This window comes from Oreochromis niloticus, linkage group LG19 (assembly GCF_001858045.2).
Source record: "Oreochromis niloticus isolate F11D_XX linkage group LG19, O_niloticus_UMD_NMBU, whole genome shotgun sequence".
In the NCBI taxonomy this organism is placed as follows: domain Eukaryota; kingdom Metazoa; phylum Chordata; class Actinopteri; order Cichliformes; family Cichlidae; genus Oreochromis; species Oreochromis niloticus.
In genome coordinates this window covers 19,916,534-19,937,152 of record NC_031983.2, presented here as the reverse complement: position 1 = coordinate 19,937,152, position 20,619 = coordinate 19,916,534, and the positions used below count along the sequence as shown (strand labels likewise).

Genomic DNA, 20,619 nt, shown 5'->3' with positions numbered 1-20,619 from the left:
TCTGCTGCTTCTTGTGTCATCTGGTTCTCTGAATGCAACAGGTGTGCTTCCCAGAAAGATTGTTACCTTTGCTGTTACTGTTTCGGAGGTGCATTTTCTTGACAGTGATGAGAGGTTATCTTATTTGTGAGTTGGATATGATTAGGAGTTCCTCTACTGTGAGGTCAAAAGGTCAACACCTAAAGTGCAAAAGCAGGATTTCTGTAGATTATCTCCTTGCTGCCTCTCTGGTCTCTTGACCAGTAAAGTCCATGGACTCTCCATGCAGTTATATAGACTGCCTTGCTTCTGTCACATGACCCACTGCAGGGAACCTCTAGACCGAACATCCATCCAAAACCTTTAAGTATTTTTTAATTACTGTAAATAACACTGGCTTTCTGTTCAAGAAAACATACGAGTGTGGAGTAATGATGTCCTACAGCTGCAGGTTTAGTATCCTGCAGCTCTTGATTTGTTTCATTAAGTGTGTATGCAAATATACAGTTACATTAAGTTACAGCTGACTCATCTGATTCATGAGGTCAAACCCCGTGTTTGCTGCAGGATGTTGTGCAAACAGACACTGAGAAAGAGATGCATGGACGTGTTGTGAGAAAAAAGGCTTTGTCCTATTTAATAACAGCAGCTGTTTGTCTGCTGTTCCATGCTTTCACTTTCCATTTCCCAGCTTTTTACTGGGTGTCTCTGCTTGTTGCCACACACTCGCATCTTCGCCCACTCTGTCTCTCTTGCTCCATCTTCTTCTCTCCCAAACGAACGGTGGCTTTTTGTTGAAGTATCCCAGCATCTGATGTTTGCTTGGCATAGAACTGTAATGTTTACCATTCTCGGCCCTTTCTTTCGGCCTCCTTGCCTTCCTCCCTCCGTCCCTGCCCCTCTTGCTCTCCAGAATCCCGTCTCCCTTCTTTTTTTTTTTTGTCTCCCTCGATAATTTCCTGCATTGTTGACAGTTGATTCAGAAGTAGATGAAAGAAGCCTTTCAACTTCTCTCCCCCCAGCTCCTCCCTCCCATCCCCTTTTCCATGGCATTTTTCTTTCCTCTTCTCTTGGCTTCTTCTTTTGCTAATCGTAGTGTTTGATAAAATAATTCAAACAATCTCAGTCTCAGGGTTTCAGTCTAAAATAAGACAGACAGGATTTGCTCAAATGTGATGCAACTGAATGAATATTTTTGGAAATAAATATTTACAAAGACTGTCATGAAAGGTCATTGAACTTCCTCTTAATGCTTTTTTGCAAAGAAAATAGTAACAGTGTTCATTCACTTTTAAGTAAACATCTTTATAATGACTAAATCACCACGTTGTAAAAGGAAAAGGGAACAGGAAAACCACCAGGTGTTCTGAACCTGAATAGAAATCACAAAATACCTTTTGTTTGACAGTCTAAAATCTAAAGATGTCAACAAACTGAATTTCATGTGAAAATGTTTGATCAACCTAATATGGCATTTAAAAAATGAAAACAAACTGCTGTTCTTATGCAGCAGATTTATTAAATTTTGACAGTTAAAATAAACGAGGAGATCATTAATGAATTAAATGATGGATGGTTATTTTCTTGTCAGTAATTTAAATAATCGGTTAACCTGGGTTATTTTAATAACCCCTTTAGACTCCTGGTTAGGCAAAAACTATTTCAAGGCATATACCTGGAAACTATACAAGTCATTTTCCCTTTGTTATGATGTTTTACACACTAAATGTTGCGTGCTGGGTCTGCCAGTGTGCTGCATATAATACACTCTAGATTGACCCTTACACCAGTCACTTAAAAAAAAGTTATAATGGTTAATTAAGCTTATGTACCATTTTAGTAACTTAACAAATTTTACCTGTTCTGTTGATATCCAAGCATCACTGCACGTGAACAATGTTAAACATGATTCACTTCTCTCTTTGTTTAAGCAGAGCTAATGAATATAATCATTAGTTGCAGCTGTATTTCTATATGAGGGTAGATGACACATAAGCTGGAACAGTACTTCCAGTCAAGCCACAAGCAGAAATTTGAGCCACCTATATTCGAATACCTTACATGCATTTCAATGCACAGCAATACTGGCACATGATTCAACTTGTGCCCTCGCTTAAATATTTGATTTTACCAACTGGTGTTATTGAAAGGTCTCAGCTGCAGCAAAATGGCAAAGGGAGAGACAGACTAATAGTTAATGTGATAGGGTTAAAGAAGTAAATGTTTCACAACAAGAAGGTGGGCTGCCAAATTTGTCATCAACTTAGTATGTTTGGTTAAAAAAAAAGTTTGAATGATTCAAATGAAGTGTGTAGCTCTCGGTCACCCTGCCCTCCTTTTGCCCTTTCACAGGCCCTCAGCGGTATCATCCATAGAAATGGCTTGTTGAAGAGATGCCTTTGTGTATGTGTGTGTGTGTAAGTGTGTGAGCATGCATAGTCAGCTGGCCAAAGACATTAATTGTGCATATATATATATATATATATATATATATATATATATATATATACACAAAGACACAGACACAGCCTTGATTTAACACATATGCATGAAATGTACACACTCAGTTAACTTTACGTGCTTGTATTAGCATGCCAGGCGTGTTGGTGTTGCTGGTTGGCAGGCCCATGGAAAGTTCCGCCAGTCGTTAATGGCTGTTTTTATGCCTGGCTGTGAGCATTTTGAGTGTTTATCTCAAGTGTCTTAAATCTGCAGTTGGCTGAGTCTCTAGTGTGTGTGTGTGTGTGTGTGTGTGTGTGTGTGTGTGTGCACTGAAGTGGGGAACAGAATCTGTAACTAGTTATTTTCAGTTTCTTTTATGTTGTGAACCAAAATTAGAACTCATATATGCACAGACTTCTTAGTATGCCTGTCTCTCTATGTATGTGACCATCATTATTTGTATGTATGATTAATGCAGCTGTGCGTGTGTGTGTGCGGCAGTGCTTCACATGTTGTCACTCACTGGAGGATATATTTGGGCCAGATTTAAGGGTGAAGGGGAGGAATCTTAATTTGACTTCCGATCCGTTTCATAGAGGATCCTGTCATTAAAACTAACAGAGAAGCAGCCCCGTCCAAACTATCACATGAGCTAAGCAAACTGATTGGTTTTGACACATTGGATGAATTATTCATATCGGAAGTGTCAGAAGTTATTTTTTAAACGGAAGAAAACATTGTGGTTGAAGAGTAATGGAAAGTGGAAAGCATCGTGAAATAACATGTTTAGTCAGCAGAATGAAATCATAGCAAAACCATGAAGCAGGGATTTGTGTGACTAGAAATGCCCGGCTTTGTATCCAAATAGCCATATGCACACTGTAGATTGTGACCTTAGAGAGTGATCTTACCCCAAAAGGTCATCGTGTGCAAGGTTTCTGCCAGGAACGTTTTCGACCGGGCGGTTCCTTAAACTTCAGACAAAACAGTGGAGCTGCATATGTACAACAACTGCAAAAGGAAAGAGACGGCGATGAACGATTTTAAACTGAACTCGTAAATCAGTATTAGTTAATAACACTTTCCTGGCTCCTTATTCCCTGTTTTTGAACTTCTTTATAGTTTTTTTCAAGCCGATTTATATGTGTAAAAACGCCTAACACGAGCAGAAGGCTAATAACTTACAGTGGCTACCTTGAGAGTTGCAGCTTTTCTCCTAAAAAGAAAAAAAATCCTGGTGCTCATCAACACCTGAGCTCGACGTAAGCTGCTTGTAAAACACTGATGTTATGATTGTGATCTTTTGGCCATATTGCTCACCATTAGTTTGGGGCTCAGCAAAAGGAGGAAATAAATGCTACATTGTACTTTGACCCCTTTGTTCTCTTTCCTTACATGTCTTCGCCCACCTATTGCAGCTTAAAATATACCTGTATCTGTCATTTCACCTGCTTATATTGCCACTCACAGCCAACTTTCTCAAAATGGATACATATTAAAAATTCAGAAACTGAAAATGTTGATGGACCTTTCAGTAAGATATATTAGATTTATCAGCGAAATGTAAAAGTGATAAATCTCAAAGCCTCAAGCCAAGGATGTTAACGTAGCCAGCTTACACACACAGGTTAGCCTGTCTTTTTAACACGATCTGTCATGTTGATTGCCGAGCTGTGATATTTCCTGCTCCAAGGTGCACACTTGACTCTTTGACCATTTGTTTTAATAAATTAGAATAACCGTGACAACTTATTTGACCTGGCACCAGTTATTTTGAAGCTCGATCTGACTAAAAGTTTAGTGAATGGGGAACGTCTCTTTCCATTCTTCATAGCAGGCCTGTTCCTCTTGCTTTCAAATGCAAAAGATTAATTCTCAAAAGCTACTGATGATGCAGCAGTAAGACCTGCTACTGCCTGACCAGTGAGAAACTGATCAGAGGAGAGAATATTGGCCATTGACATATCCGTGAAAACAACTCTAGTTTTCATTATGTGTTACAAATGGCACCTGTAAACTGTAACGAAGAGAAATCCTGAACTGCTTGACCTAATTACCTTAATAACTTATAAGTCTAATTAGGAGGGTGTTTTTAAAAAAAGATTGAAAAGTGCATCTTCAAATTATCTGAGCTTCCTGCACACGTCCTCAGACCTGTTTTCTTTAACTTTTCTTCCCCTTACCTGCAAGCAGGAGCACATAAATCATTAAAATATTCCATACTGAAATCCACAGATACAGCGCCCCCTCCCCTCCATCCCCTCTCTCCCCTCCCCAAAGTAGTGTGTGAAATCCTGAGGCTGATTGAAGAGAAGGAATGTGACCTTGTGACCCCAAGCTGTAGGGAGGGGTGTTATTAGTGTGTGTGTGTGTGTTTGCTCGTAGGGAGCAAGTGATTGTATGTACACCTTCAACTGGCTTGCTATTCCCAGAAGTGTCTTCTCTCATTTTTCAGCCCAATTCAGTTTTCCTCTAATGGATTAAACAGTGATGCGTGCACTCTCTCCCTTCTCTCCCTTCTCTCTCTCTCTCTCACACATACACACACACATGCACATTCATAAACACAAGTACACAACAGGTATCTCATGTAGGTGTGACTAAATGGTTTTTCTATCTCAGCGCCCACACAGGCATCCACACACTACTCACTGAGCAAGCTTTTTCTGACCCATAAAACTGATAATCTGAGTCTCTCTTGGTGGTTTGTCTGCATCTACACTCTCATCCATCTGCAAATGAAAGTTTAGGCTTCTGTGTGTGTGTGTGTGTGTGTGTGTGTAATAGGAAGATGGTGGTGGTTGGTGGGGAGTAGAATTATTCACTTCTTGACTTGGCATGGCTGTCTTAATTAAGACTCATGGCATCCAGCCCTGATGGAGCTCAGCATTAGTTTTTAAGACATGCTGTGTGTGCAGGCCTGGATGGCAGCAGGTCCACCGGCATTGAATGTGCGCCCTTTGTCTGGACTCTGCGGTTGTCCTCCTTTACCTCTCTTCATAGGCCGTTTGTAATGCAGAGCTAATTACAATGATTGTAGGTCACTTCATTGAAATACATAGTCTTTAAGAGGTCTTTAACACAAGGAAGTTAGCTCTTTGGTAAAAGAAGAAAAATTGATTTTTACTTGTCTAAATACAATTATGTTAATACTCATGTTTTCTCACAATATACTTCTTGCCAGTTATGTACTTGACTATATATATATTTATATTTAGTTGGACAGCTGTATATGGCAAACTTTCTCCAGTTTGGAATATGATTTTTAGTTGTTACAAATAAGGACACAAATGCCTTACAAGTTACTAATTGTGTGTTTAAAGCTGTTGTAATATTATTTCTAGGGTAATCATTGTAGAAATAATATTATGCAAGGTAACACTGAAACTCTACAGTGTGTTTAAATATCACAACTAACTAATTTTTTTTTTTAATTGAGGTATTTTGCCATTGACATCATCAGACATCCAAACCAAACTCACTAAATATGAAAAACATGGGAAAGAAGTGTGCTTTAGCCTTGAGGCAAGTGTTATGGTGAACTACTGCTACATGAGTCAAATATGAAGTGATCTTTTGAATAATTGATTGCCAAAGTAGCCAAGTAAGTAATGTTGGTCATAAGGTATACATATGCACAGGAGCTCTAAAAGCAGTGTTTAACACATTCACAAATGTGCTGGTTTCAATGTAAATTTTTTAAAAAAGGCCAAATTTTCTTGTGTTTCTGTCTTTACTGGCTGGAGTTTTAGAATAAGAGTATTGTCTGCTGCTTGCTGGGGTATACAATGTATTATGTTCATGTGTGCCCATGCTGTGTATACTGGAGTTTAAGCATGCCTGTGCACCCTGTTGGTGTGTATTGTGCGCGTGTGTGTATGTACATGCTCGCTTGTCTGTGTGCTCGATGTGTGCAGTGAGGAGGAAGTGGCTGTGTTTGTTTAAACTAAGCACGCTCAGCCATGTGGGACAATTTATATACCCCCCCCCCCCCCCCCCACACACACACACACCTCCCTCCCACCCACCATTCAAACTTCCACAAGTCTGCGCTGCTCTCCTCCCCCATTCTAACCCAAACCCTTCTGAATGGGCGGCTGTCTTTTGAAGGCTGAGGGGTTGTTCGAGAAGTTGAGCCAATAGTGTTGGGGGGTAAGAATGGAGGGGGAGGAAGAGGGGCAGGGGAGTGCTGCGACAGGTTAAAGCTGAAAGTAGGGCCCAGGATGACATGAGAAGATGAGGGAGGGAGTGCATGGTGCACGGAAATCAAAGTTTAACTGTTCTTTCGTGCGAATCAGCAGCTGAGCCTCAAAAAGCATGCAAAAGTTGTATACAACACACACCCAGCCCTATCTAATCCATCAACTTGAAGAAGATCTAGCTCTGCAGGCAAAGAATCAGATTTATGCTAAAGCACTGTATTACATGGATCCAACTGCATTACATGGCAATTACCCGGAAAAATGAGAGGAGGTAGTGGATGAGAGATGAATGAGAATGTGGAGCTAGTGTCTTATAATGGCATGCTAGCATAATATTTGGCCGATCTGAGATGCAAATGAAATGCAAATAGTGTGTTTATCAGTTTTCTGGAAGTCTGCAATGTGGATAATTTTATAAAATGCATGTTGGTTATTGACTCCAGCGCTATCTTGCTTTGTGTCATTATTCTCTCATTTTTTCCACTTTGTCTTTCTCTTGTAGTCTTTCCGTTTAGAACTGTTTGACAAAGTAAAACACTTCTGAAAATGGCATGCAGTCTTACCTAGAGGTAAAGATCAATAGGGTTTAGTGATTACTTGCTTGCAAAACCTGGACTTGAGGCTTAAGACATACAAGAATTTCTTAACCTTTAACAATCCTTGGATTTTAGGAGTAGGTGGACTTTAATCTGGAGATTTCCATTTAACTTGGGCATTAGCAGGTTAGCCGTGTTAAGCCAGCACCCAGACGGCCTCTGTGTGTATGACGCCTGTCATGCCCACCAGTCAGACCAATTCAGCCTTTAGTCTCCTGGCCTGTAGGTTAGCCTTCCCCTGCGTGGCCAGACTGATCCTTGGAGATCCAAGGTGTTAGGAAAGAGATTGCTGTGAGCTGTCCTTGAGCTGACTGCTCAATCCTCAGCTCCTTTGGATCTGATGGGGAAAAGTCTTAACTGTTGTGGGATGGGAGGAAGACGGCAGAGAAGGAGGGATGATAGAGGGAAAGAGAGATGAGGAGTAAGGGGAGAAAAGGACAAATGGAGAAGAAAAATCTGGAAGCGCTGGCATGAAGAAGAGTGAGTCATGTTCATGTGCTTGTGGGAGAATAGCCACTTCCTCTGTAACACACAAAAACACCAACAAAATACAGAATGTTCTTATAAGACGTCCGCCAATATGTTTTATTTTTCCAGGGCTCATGATGATTATTTGTAATGATGTATTTTAAACTGATCTACATTTACAGTTATTAAACGTCTCAATGTCATTATTTAGGACAAAAAAACCTTTGAAATGCCCTGGTTTATTTATGCTACTGGTAAATTATTATATATGTCAGCATACTATTTCATTGTGTTTATTTTATATTGAGGCAAAAAGGAAACTGATAATTAAGTATTTTCAGTAGGGCAGGGCGATATGGCCAAAAATATATATCACGATATATATTTGAAAATTTGCGATAACGATATAACTGGCGATATAATTTCTGCGAGACAAAATACAATTCCACAACTTTACTAGCGCAAAAAAACCCCATCCATTTAGCAAGCAGCTGTTTTTTTTATGTGCATTAAAGCTATATAAACATTTAACAGTGCAAATGCAAATTCCTTGCTGAAAGTTTTACCAAAAGGCATTTCCAGTAGAAATGGGCTGACATATCCTGAGCATAATTATGTATAATAGCCATTGAAATTAAAAAGAGGTGCTTTGCAACATGAAACTGCAGTGTGCCAAATAAAAAAGTCAAATATGTATTTTTCGGACCATAAGGTGCACGGGATTATAAGGCACATTAAGTGAAACAAAGCAGTCAGATAAATCAAACTTTATTCAACTCATTCTTCTTGCTTCCTCCACTTCTGTACCATTGATTCATTAATGCTATATTCTATCACAGCTGCTCTATTCCCATGTTGTTGCAGTATATTAATGACTAACCTTCTATTGTGGATGGATTATCTCAGTTGTTCTCCTGACTGAAGTTTGGTCTGTTTACAGCATCCTGCCATGCGATTGCATTTGTCCCTAACCATCAGGAAGCTTCACGTTACCTTTTATCAAGTGGAAAAGTGTTAGCCTTCATCCTCCAGCTTCACTGTTTATGTTATGCTAACACAGCTGTGACGCTAGCGATCACGTAGCACACCATTATATACCAGCTAACCCAACTTCAGTAACCCTACAAACGTCACTGCTGTGTAGTTTACTGTCTTCATTTATGTTGGAAGTGATAGCAGAGCTGTACGTTTGAATTTTTTCAGAAATCTCTCAGTCAGGACATGCTATATCATGTTTAGGTAACTAGCGAAACTAGCGAGCTAACTTCCGCTAACTTCCTGCTAACTTCTAACTCCGTTAAATGTAATGAATTCTGTTTTCATGGATGCCTGGATGTTAAACATCATAGTTACACCTTGTAAAGCAGCAATGCTGATCGTTTTATTAAAGATGAAAGAATTTAGACAGTTTTAAACTCTCAGTGATGTTCATTTGACTTCGGGACCTTAAAGGACGGAGTTTAGGACCCAGATTACTCCCCAGATTTACGAGCACCGTAGTCCGACAAATACGGCAATAACAACGGCCCGCTTGCATGTTCTACAAAAAAATGTGCTTTCTTGTGTATCTGACGGACAAACACCAAACCAGTTAAGTTGCACCATTTTTACAAACCAATTCTGGTTCATCCGTTTCACTCAACAATCTGCTTTCCCCATTCTCATTCTGCGTTACCGCCGTGCTTTTTCGGCACTGCGCATGCGCGTTTTACCCATATTCTATCGCGATATTTCATTTCCTTATCGTTGCCTAGCATTATACCGGTATTACCGTGAACGGTATAATATGGCCCAGCCCTAATTTTCAGTATAAGTGGGAAACTGGTTGTTCTTGCCATCATATGACAATTTGGCACATGAACTTTGGCCAATTCTGGGAGAATCAGGTTGGAAAATATTCCACACTTTTCCTTGAAACAGTTCACTTCGAATGTGTTTGCATGGAGCGTGAAGGAGGCAGTATACATTCATGCCCACTTGATAGTGGTGGATGCATCAGACTTATTAGATGTGTGATATATTCCAACATCACCCTTTTATTTTGTACTAATAAGTCGATGGGCTATATGTACAAGCTAATGTCCAGTCACTTTGCATTGGACTGTTGTGTTCTCATTTGTCGAGGGATGCCTGAGCAAGTTCAGGGCTGCAGGGCTGCTTGGATACAGCTATGAAAATGGATCATATGTAACACTGGCCAGTCACATTTCTGCATTCTCAAAAAAAATCTTGTCACTGGGTTTCAAAATTCTTAGTTCTTAGAACAGTTTTGCATATTGGTATTAGTATTCGGAAGCTGTTGGCTGTACCAGATTTTTATGTACACATTCAGTGAGTTTTGTTTTGTTTTGTTTTAGTAAAGTGGTCTTGTCTTTGCGCCATTCTGTAAACCATTTGTTGTGGCCTTTGTGGTGATCAGTTTAAGGCCACTAACATCTTTAAGTTAAAAGAGCTCTCAGCAGGAAGACAAGAGCGAGAGAGTGGTGGTCTTGGCTGATGTAATTGGTGGAAACATCTGACTGGGATAAATGGTATCACAGAGTCACTTTGTCTTTGTGTGTATGGCTATCTGCAATGCCTCTGTTTATACTCTGACTCCCAGACAATGACCCACATTATTTCATTTATTAGTTCCTTTCTTACGCCTTCTTTCTCACACACAGGAGAGTTTTTGGATATAGATCTCCTCTCCCCTTAAGTTACGTCGGTGCTACGTGGCAGGCGTTGGACTGTCAGGCCTCTACTGTGGGTTTACTGCCTACTGGCCCCTAGCCCAACCACACAAACACACACACAAAATCACACACACACGGCCAACTCACAGCCGTACAGCTGCAAGAGGGAGGGCTTGCTGGCAGATGCACACATCTGCTGGAGCTAGCTGTGCTGTGCTAAAGCTAACAGCAAACACATAACTCCCAGAGCAACACAGAGCTGATTGTAAACACTCTGCCTTCATAAATAGCCGGAGAAAAAGTGGAGAGCCTGTCTGAAACTCTTGGCTTGACCCTTAATTTGCCGAATTCATTCAATTTTCTCTCCCTCTCCGTCTCTTTCACTCACACAGTCTCTCACAGCCTGCTGTCTGTGGAATGACAGGCAGGACTAATGTTTGTTCTGCAGCAATAACACAATTAGAATTCCACACATTTCTCTCACCACACACTCAACCCTCGTCTCTCCTTGTTTTTACCCATCCCCATCCAGTCCCCTCTTCTCTCCCCTCTCTGGTCTTATCACTACCCCCACCCCTACTTCTTTAACACCGCCTGTGCTGCCCTTCTCCACTTTAACAGATTACTATCAATACCTCCCTTTGGAAACAAGCAATAGATTATATGTATTTAATAACACCAAAATTGCTCTGTTTTTCACTAAACTACAGGCCTGTCTCAGCTGTTTGTGTGTGTGTGTTTGTCGGTGTGCTCTATTCTTGGCACAGTTCTCCTCTTCATTCCACTGCTTTGCCACTTAAGGCTTGATGCAAGTGATGTTCCACTTCCACCAATTAACCTTTCTCTATCTTGCTCAGAGACACACACACACGCACACACACACACCCTGGCTGGAAGTCCTCTCCCACAGCTCCTGACCTGAGTGTAAAATAGCCGTTTCCTCTTGATTTTGTTCCCAAGGAAAAATGATGCCTCACCTACACCCTCCCTCCCTCTCCCTCCTTCTTGTCATTCTTAGCTCCTCTCCTGTCTGTCTTTTTCGGCACTACCTCCTATGCTTTTTCACCTCTCTTTCTCTCTGACCCTTTTTTGCGTTCCACTGTGTGTTGAGGGTGCTCTCCTGACATTGTGTGTGCTTGTGTGCACAGTTATGTAACTGAAGTCTCTCCTTGGGAATGGGCTGCCGCTTCTTGGAGATCAGCTTTTACTTCCCCGCCCAGTGCTCCGGCAACAGCCTATAAGGAGAGCTAATAGCTTCCCATCAGCCAGTTGGAAACAGCAGTCGTATTTTGACAGGGTCGTGGAATGTGAGGAAGGCGGGGTCTTTCCAGGAAGCATCTAGCAAAAGAGTCAAATCCTGGACTCCTGGGCTGAGCCCAAGTAGTCTGTGTGGCAACATGCAGATTAAAGGTGTAAGGATTTAGTTTGTGGTGCATTAGCTCTTAAAAGAAATAGATAAGTTTAGGCAAAAACATTACATATGTTGCAATTCAAGTTATCTGAAGTTGGTCAGCATGCACGCTGACAACTTGAATGACCATGTAAGAACTTCCATTAACCCTTTTATTGGGTGAATTGAGGAACCATATATGGCTGTTTGCTTTGTAACATAAGACCATGAAAAAAGTTTTAAAAAATCTTGCACATGGGGGGAGAGTGAAGACTAACCTAAAGTCACTGAGTCATTAGTTTGCTGCCTATGTTACTGGCCTTATATGAGCATTGGATATGTGGGTACACGGATGGGAGGATGACACAAGAGAAAGGCTTTGCTCAGGGTGTTCATTTTGTGTGTGTGTGTGTGTGTGTGTGTGTGTGTGTGTGTGAGAGAGACTACGAGTGAGGGAATGGGGAAAGAAGTGCTGAGGCCATCATTTACCAGGCTCCAAGTCCTGACTTGCCTACACTTTGGCTGCACGGTGATCTGCAGTATGCCTGGCATTCAGAGGAAACAGAAATAAATACAGGCAGACAGAAAATGAAAGAGAAAGAATGATTTTATTCAAGGTTTTAAACGGTGACAAGCATGTGATGTTTTTATGCAACATAATAATAAAGTCCAAGACTTCCTCAGACACTGACATTAGGAGTAGCAGCATTCCTGCATTTCATATGAATAACTGCAAACTGCTAATAGTTTCTCATCTGCCTCTTGTTATGAGCAATCCGAAGCCAGTGACCGCAGTATAACCCTGGACACTTACTGGTATTCTCTAGGACTGCTTAAATGCACATCCTTTTTGGGGATGTGGCAAGAAAAATTGCAGAAATTGCAAAGAAAAATTGTCGCAGTAGAGACAGTAGAAGCCTGTAGTTGTGAAGCTGAAGAAAGCTTTCAGCTCAGCATTAAAATTCCAGTTCTTCTCTACAGAAAATCCTAGTTTTACTTTATCTCTTGTAGTTGAGGAAGACTGCTGCTAAATGCACACATTTTGGAAATGGCTACTTTCTCTCTACTTTCATTGGGTTGCGTTGTGTAGCAGACACATTTTTTCAACTAAAACGTTGTTATTTTTCATGATTTCTAAAGCCAACACTGTTTATAGCAACGTCTACGTATGTTGTGGCATTGAGGTAAAATTTGCCTGATTTAGGGTTTTAAAAGAGACTTGTTAAAAGTGAAATGCAGCATCTGGCTGGTTTAGCTTGCCATTAGATGTGGTTTCTCGAGGTGCTGGATCTCATCTGTTCTGAAGGAAAAAGGGTGCCCTAAAGGTTTAAGTTTAGGTAGTTTGGAGAGGAGCTTGTTCATACACGGTTCGCAAGTGCAGCACGTGTGTGCGCTTGTATGTGTCCATTGCATTCCAATCCACCCGTTCAGATTTCTTCTTCGTGGATGACATATCATTACTGCAATTATAGGGCAAGAGGACTTCAGCTATAAGAGCGCGCACGCACACACACACACACACACAAAGGCGTGCACACATGCAAGCCAAATGCACGCAGGCAGATTGAAGAACAAGCTGAAACTCTGAATTTTGTTTCTCTGCTGCTCCCTCCCTCACACACACACACTGTCTGCATATGTGCAGCAAGCTGTCGGCCAATGTGGGAACCAAAAGAGGTTTCATCTTTTATAAATCCCCTCTCTGTCTTTCCCAAGTGTGTGTTCCTGTGTGTGTGTGTGTGTGTGTGTGTTTGTGTGTGTAAGCACAATCACAGCATTCCTGTTTGCCGTCCTCTCCACATTTTCTTTCTTTCTGCCCTCTGCTTCTCTCCTTCCCTGCATCCCCCCCTTCACTCCACCTCTCTCTCTCTTGCTCCTGGAAAAAAGGTACTAACTCAGCCTGTGTGTGTGTGTGTGTATGTGTGTATTAGAAAGAGGGTGAAAGAGAGAGAGCAGGTCTCCTAGACTGAATACCTTTTGTAAAAGGAGCTGGAGTTGAATGGGAGTGGTGTTTGTGGCAGTTTCCCACCATATTTAGAGGTCTCGTCCCCCCCCCTTGCCCAAACGCACAGACTTGTATCAATGCATCCGTGTGTGTGTTAAAAACCAGCAAAGATTCAGCTGATAAGATTGGTTTTAAAGGGCTTGGACCAATCCCAGTTGTGGTGGCTGTTTTGTGTGCGTGTAAGTACTGACACCTGAGTGCATTCCTCAGTTGAACACACCCAGCACGAGAAAGAAGATACTAGGTCTGCGCATCTCTTTTTCTCTCTTATCTATTCTTCATTATCACATTTACATACACATCTACATGTAGATATGCTTGTGCTGTTCTAGGCAAATGAACAACATAATCTAAGTTTTTTTTATATAGGACACGTATGAAAAACGCATATACAAGATGTTTAGAGCTCACGTATTGTACCCTCCTATGAAACTATTGTCACAGGTTGATTTCTGGGTCATCACTGATACCTTTCTGCAAATGTAATTACATACACCTAGAATAACATTTCCAAATGTAACAAGCACAGCTAAGTTTCAGTTCTTCCTCTCGATATTTCATGTTCAACTTTTGTTTTCTCCTCTCCGCCTTAAATAAAATTCCCATCCCTAATAGAAACACAGAAGTGAGGCAGCAGCTGATGTTTAGAAAGTTAGGTCACATGATGTCTATTTATATATTTAGATACACACAGCAAGGGCAAACCTGACATTTGTTTTTAATGGAACTGTTGTTGCGAATGTACAGTAAATATGCACGCCTCATTTTAACACCTTTGTCACGAGGAAGAACAATCAAAAAGGATTTGATGAGGTCTTTAAACTTCAGCAACATGAAAATCAGTTGAATTTTGTTAAACATAGTTTGTGTTTGTTTTGCCTCTGCACATAAGGAGGACTTACAGAATGAAGGGCACAATAGTAGGGCAGGGTGGAGAGAAAGAAAGCCTAAAATCTTATTTTTTTCTATATTGAGATATACCACAATATAAATGAGATGTGAATAGAAAAGGTGAATTTTGGTTAAATATTATTTTCTGTCACAACTAGAACATGATAAATTTACTGTGGAATATTGTAAGACTTTATTTTAAATAAATAACATAGTTCAATATAGCAAACTTAAACATTAATTCCGATCAGTCGAGAGTCAAGTTCTATAGAAGAAGACAAAGCAATTGAAACCTACATTTCCAAAAATGTAGCTATTATTACAAAACAAAATCTCAAAAAAATTCCCCCAGACAAAAAAAAAGTTCAGTACATTTTGCCAGTACAAATTCAATAAACCTTCTAATCACCCAGCCCTTGGAAACAGTTACACCAAGAAATAAAATTGTAACAATTGTGATGGCTTCTTTATTCTCATTAGTATTTTTGATAAGTGTGTCAGACAGTTTAATAGTTCAGATTCCTGCTCAGTATTTTGCAGTTTGGTGAGAACTGCTACTTTGGCTGGAGGACACTTTTTGCACAAATAATCAAAAAACCAAAATCCTGAACCAGTTTGAAGTGTCTGAGAACCTGAAAGAGTTGTTCTGGATAATAGTGCTGAGATTCCGTTTTTCTTTCTTTTGGGGAATACTGCGTAAAACTAGTTTGTGTGAGAAACAGTTATCCAGGTCAGCAAATGCTGGTTACTTTTAGTGTTCTTATCATAGCTGTTGGGCCATGATTGTTTTAACTGAGATCATCTAAAAATAAGTAGGGGTATAACAAGTTTGTAACCAGCACAAACTGTGATCAGTCATAAGAACGATAGAACATCTCATTCTGGCCACGTTGTAACTGTTCATGCAAAACGGCTCTTAAAAGTCAACCTGCTTCCTACCCAAGTGTCTTGACTCGTAGATTGCCTTCTCCTCCACTGCCTGTCCCTTGATGATAGTAGTTTGGGGAACTGTGGGATTGTATCTGAAATCACTACTTATTTCTTTTTGTCACACATTCACGTCTAAAAAAGACTTGTCGTGTCGCTCATGTGTCACTGCGCGTCATGTGCTTTTAAAAAGACTGACTAAAAGCTGAACCTTTAGTTAATTTTAGAAGAAACCCATTTGTAGTGCATTACATCTATCAGTATGCTGTGACTTAGACTGAGGCCAATGCCAAATTTCTGAGTACACTTTTGATAAATTAATCTGGATGTTTGGGGCAGAACTGAGTCGAAGGCAAATAAAAAGATAACAAGCCAGAACTTCGGACTGATTATATCTTAGTGTGTAAAAGAGTATTGGGCAAGGTTGTTTTGCTCAAGGTAATGTGAAAATTTACTTAACAGTTAGTCAAAATATTCATTTCTTTGGTTACACAAAGCTCAACTTTTATTAGGTTAAAGGTTTTTACAACATTAACCTCTTTTACTATATAGGGCTGGGGATGTGTCTGGTAAGTTTCATTAACAGCTGAAGAGTCAGACACACTGATTTAGCTTTGCTGTGCAAGATGACTACCAGGACAAGGATGGCATTGATTCTCTTCCCCCAGCTGGAGGAATAAAAATGTCAGTTTGTGCAGCAGAAGTAGTAGATATTTACAGTCAGGTAGTGAATGTAGGTCCTGTGGCTTCTTTTACTTTCCTGGACAAACCCCTTTCAGTCCTGCTGTTTTATTTTCTTTACGTCATAAACAAATGCGGTTCGGGAAAATGGAGAAGTAGAGCTGATCAGTTTCATCATGCCTTTTTTAAAATTCTTGTTTATAGGCAATTCATTCATAGAAGAAAAAGAGAAGTGGAAGTTGGTGGTCTACTTTCTGCTGACAGGAAAATTTCTCCGTTGGTCTCTTTGAATGGGGTTTATTTTTTGCTTCATATGATGACTTCAGTAGCTGTTTTCAAGACAAGATTTAAGCAGAAAAGGAATGCCAGGCTCAGGAGATTTTACCTGTGCCTGTTACACAAATGTGTGTGTGTGTGTGTGTGTGTTTATATTTCCTTGGCTGTGTAAGTGATGGTAGGGAGAATGAGGTGTGAAGCAGACGACTGGAAGTAAATCAGACAGTCTGTTAGGTGGTTGTGAATATCCATTATGCTTCATCAGGATGGACAAACTGGAGTCATTGGGCGTGTGTGTGAATGATGAATGACTGTATGAGTAATGACTGAAGTTATGAGGTCAGTGCTGCCCCTGAATATCTGGGGCTTTACTGTGTGAGAGTGTATATATCTCAGCTCAGAGTATGTTTTACTCTATGCATCTTTATGTTGGAGAAGCAGTTTCCATGCTTACACAAGGCTTTCTGACACACATACATACACACAAACACGCATACACACGGACAAGTGGTTGATTGTTTTCTGGATTCAAGATGGAATTTTTCAATTTAACATTTTATCCCTGCTGGGAATCAACACCTTATTCCTCCTACATTCCTTTGGGGAACGGAAACCACTGACTGTGTTTGTATAACTGTGTATGAGTGTGAGCACGGTGATGTCTGAAGCTGTCAGCAGCTAAATCCGCCTGGTAATGATTCCACTGTAGAACAAAGGGTATTATTCATTCATCATTGCATTAGATTTCCAAATATGTGCATGAGATTTGTTAGAAAACATGCAACAGTTGCAAAACAAAGCTTGTATTCCCTCTCTATGTGCCTTAGGCGATTGTTACAGAATCAACAATGAAGCCTGCATCACAGTGAAAATAGATTTGAGTTTTTTATTTTTTCATAAAGTTGCTTCTACACTATGTAATTTCACACATCACTTCCTCCAAATTGCAGCAAAAAGGTTGTGTTTAAATTTGGAGAACGCCAATGCCAAGAAATGATATAAGACATCTGTAAGCTGGATAAAACACCATTGTATTTGTTTCCAGCCTGGTCTGTGATCGAAAGGTAATAATTTGACATTTTGGAAAATAAACTAACTGCATCTTTTTCAACAAGAGGAGGAATTTGATACCTTTCATATTGTATTTCTACCTCCAAAGGTGTTTGAAAAAATGACCATACCCTCACATAGACTTAATGTTGGGATCCTGTTATTGCTGATAATAAACCATAACAGGATCTTTTTTTAGTTTTAGAGTCTATAAGGAATAAATATGTCAGTTTTGAATGTTTTGTTAGCCAACTTTTGTTACATTTGGTTTCTGTGTTTCCACCTTCTTTTGTTTGTTTAGGCTAAGCTAAAAAGTCTTATTGCCCCAGATCGAGACAGAAACGTGAAATTGGTATTCACCTTCTCATCTTAATCTCCGGAAGATTTTTTTAAAAAGTTTTCAAACACTTTCTTTGTATTTGTATTTTTTTAAAAGAATGTGGATTTCCCAGTTGAAAATTCTACTATTATGCAGAAAACACTTCCTCCAAGTGACATCCAACGCCAGGTTTCTATTTGCATCGTTCACATAATGCACATTAGAATCTCATTTCTGCATGCGATGAATTTCCGTGGGAAATTTGAGTTTGTTTTAGGAACACAAGGTCATGTACTGGAATGTACTTCACCTTGTTTGCTCTCTATTTATTATCTGTGCTGATCTTACAGTTCCTTATCCCCTCTCTTCCTCTCTGCTAGCTTCTGTGTCTCGCTCTTCTTTTTCCTGGCAGAGCCGACAGTGGTGTTGCCATCTGTCTGTGATGTGTCCTGGACAAAACTGTGTGTGTTTTCAATGCAGGATGGCCAGGCTGAGCTGGGAACGGGGCTCAGATGGAGACAGAAAGACAGTTAAAGACAGACAAAGAAAAAAAATTAAGAATAATAAGAAGAGAAAGATTGAAAACTGCTAAAAATGTGTTCAAAGGGTGGTGTGAGTGTGTTTTTAATGATGCGACAGTATTAGCCACAGCTGTATGATCCACTAACCCTTCTAGTGACCTTGTCTGTGCTAGAAGACGACCAGCTGAAAGAGAAGTCGCACAATAACATGCAGCTGCTTTCTGTGCAGTCCTTTTAGCTATCTTGTGAGTGAATGCAATGGATATCTCATAGGTTTCATTCACTTAAAGTATTTGATCCTGTATGTGTATCATATGTGTGCTAATAGCAGCTTAGAGCCATTAGTCAGTAGCTCCTTAGCTGCGATTTCACTCAGCAGCCTTAAATTTAAACCCGTATGTCACTTAGAAATCCACCTCTGGCGATGAACCTGTGTGCGTCTGTAAGTGTGTGCTTATGTATGTGTTTATGTGTGAGCTTCAGTTGCTCTTGGAGAATATTTTGGCTGGGGTTCCTGGTTTTACCTGTTGTATATGCGTGGGTGTGTATATATTTCCCCCATCTGCATGAGTTACATGGGTGATGTAACTGTATCTCAGTGGTACACTTGCGTGTTTATCTACGTGGTTTTCGCTGTGTGTACGTAGAAGTACATACATTTTGACTGCTAAGGTTAGGGTTTGCCACTTGGTTTTCAGCCCTAATGAAGACCACGTGCGCGGCTGACACATGTCACTTGGCTTCCTTTAAATTCTCCCCCTGTAGCCATTTAGGTGATGCCATGTTATTTTCCACTTAAGATGAATGGCACCGGTTGTTGTTTTTATTTTTTTCATAGTTATGCTTTTTGGTTTTACTGCTACCGCTTTATTATGCAAGCAAAGAAACCATCTCCAGATTTAGCTCCCAGTTACTCTGCAAAGAGTGCCAACACAGCTGACCTCAGAAGACCTCAAAAGACTTCCCGTTCCAGCAGTCTCTTTGCATGTTTACATGTAATACGCGTCTTCTGTGTTATATTTTCAAAGCTACGAGCAGGTGCAGTTATCCCCATTCGCCTATAAGTGCCAGACCATATTCATTTAGTGTTTCTTTCATAAAATTAATCCTCCAAACAGGATATAATCTCTCCTCTATTTTACCAGACTATTGCTGATGGTGAAGAGCTTTGAATTAGTCTCTCACTCTAATCTCCATTTTCCTTTGCCTCTTTAATCTTTTTCCTTTATATTGACATGATATGACTTGTTGTATTTTATGAAAGGTGATATGCCTGTGCACATTCATTGTGAGCTGAAACAGTGGAATAATGCCCCTTTTCTGTGTGTCTGTTTTGTTTCCTCTTATGCAAAACTGTACTTTTTGTTACGCTTGTTAAAATCAACCTTGTTGTATCTCTGCGTTTGTCTGCAAACTCTTTAAATTCTTTGCTGTAGCTCATTCTAGTTTTATTCCTTTGAGTATATGTCGTTGTATCATTTTTCACCTCCACCTTTGTTATTAGAAATGTAGCGCTTTTTTAAAAAAAAAAACACGATCTTATCCACATTGGGATGAAAACTGTTTTGGCTACAGTTAAACAAAGCAGACAAATTTAATAAAAGTGCCTCAAGAAGGTTTTCACGCTCACATGAAGTGGAAAATTGCTTTGTTAATCAGGAATCTGCACAGTAAACACTAATGCAAACACATTGGGAGGCTGGCATAATACAGGTGGGGCACAGTCTAGGTTTAAATTTAATTGCAAAACGGTTAAATATTTTGGGAAATAGAAAAGCATACTGTTTGTTACTGAGAGTTTAGTAGAAGGTCAATGCCTTTTTAGTGTCTGCCCATTCAGAATGAAGCTACATCCAGCAGCTCATAAGCTTACGTTAACATAAACTGAAAGCCTTTTTTTTATAACTCAGTTTATGTAAAAATTAAACAAACTAGACTTAATTTGTGACTTGGGGAGCTTTGTCGGTGGATTGTGTTACATTAAAATGGAGCCTATCTAGCTGCTTCAACCCGCTCCCAGTCATTGTGGCTAAGTCAGGCTAGCTGTCCTCTTGGTCCAGGTCAGTTTAAAAAGGAAAGACATTTTGCCAAGATGGGCATAAGCATATTTCCCAAAAATGTCCAACAATTCCTTCCAAAAAGTAGGTTTGAACGTTCTGAAACTAAAAATCTGGTCAGACAAGAAATGTGCCTTTTC

At 40.0% G+C, this 20,619-nt stretch overlaps 1 protein-coding gene across 1 annotated transcript in view; it reads left to right on the top strand.

The window, feature by feature from the left end:
- Positions 1-20,619, top strand: part of fndc3ba (fibronectin type III domain containing 3Ba) — an 89,868-nt gene that overhangs the window by 3,382 nt on the left and 65,867 nt on the right.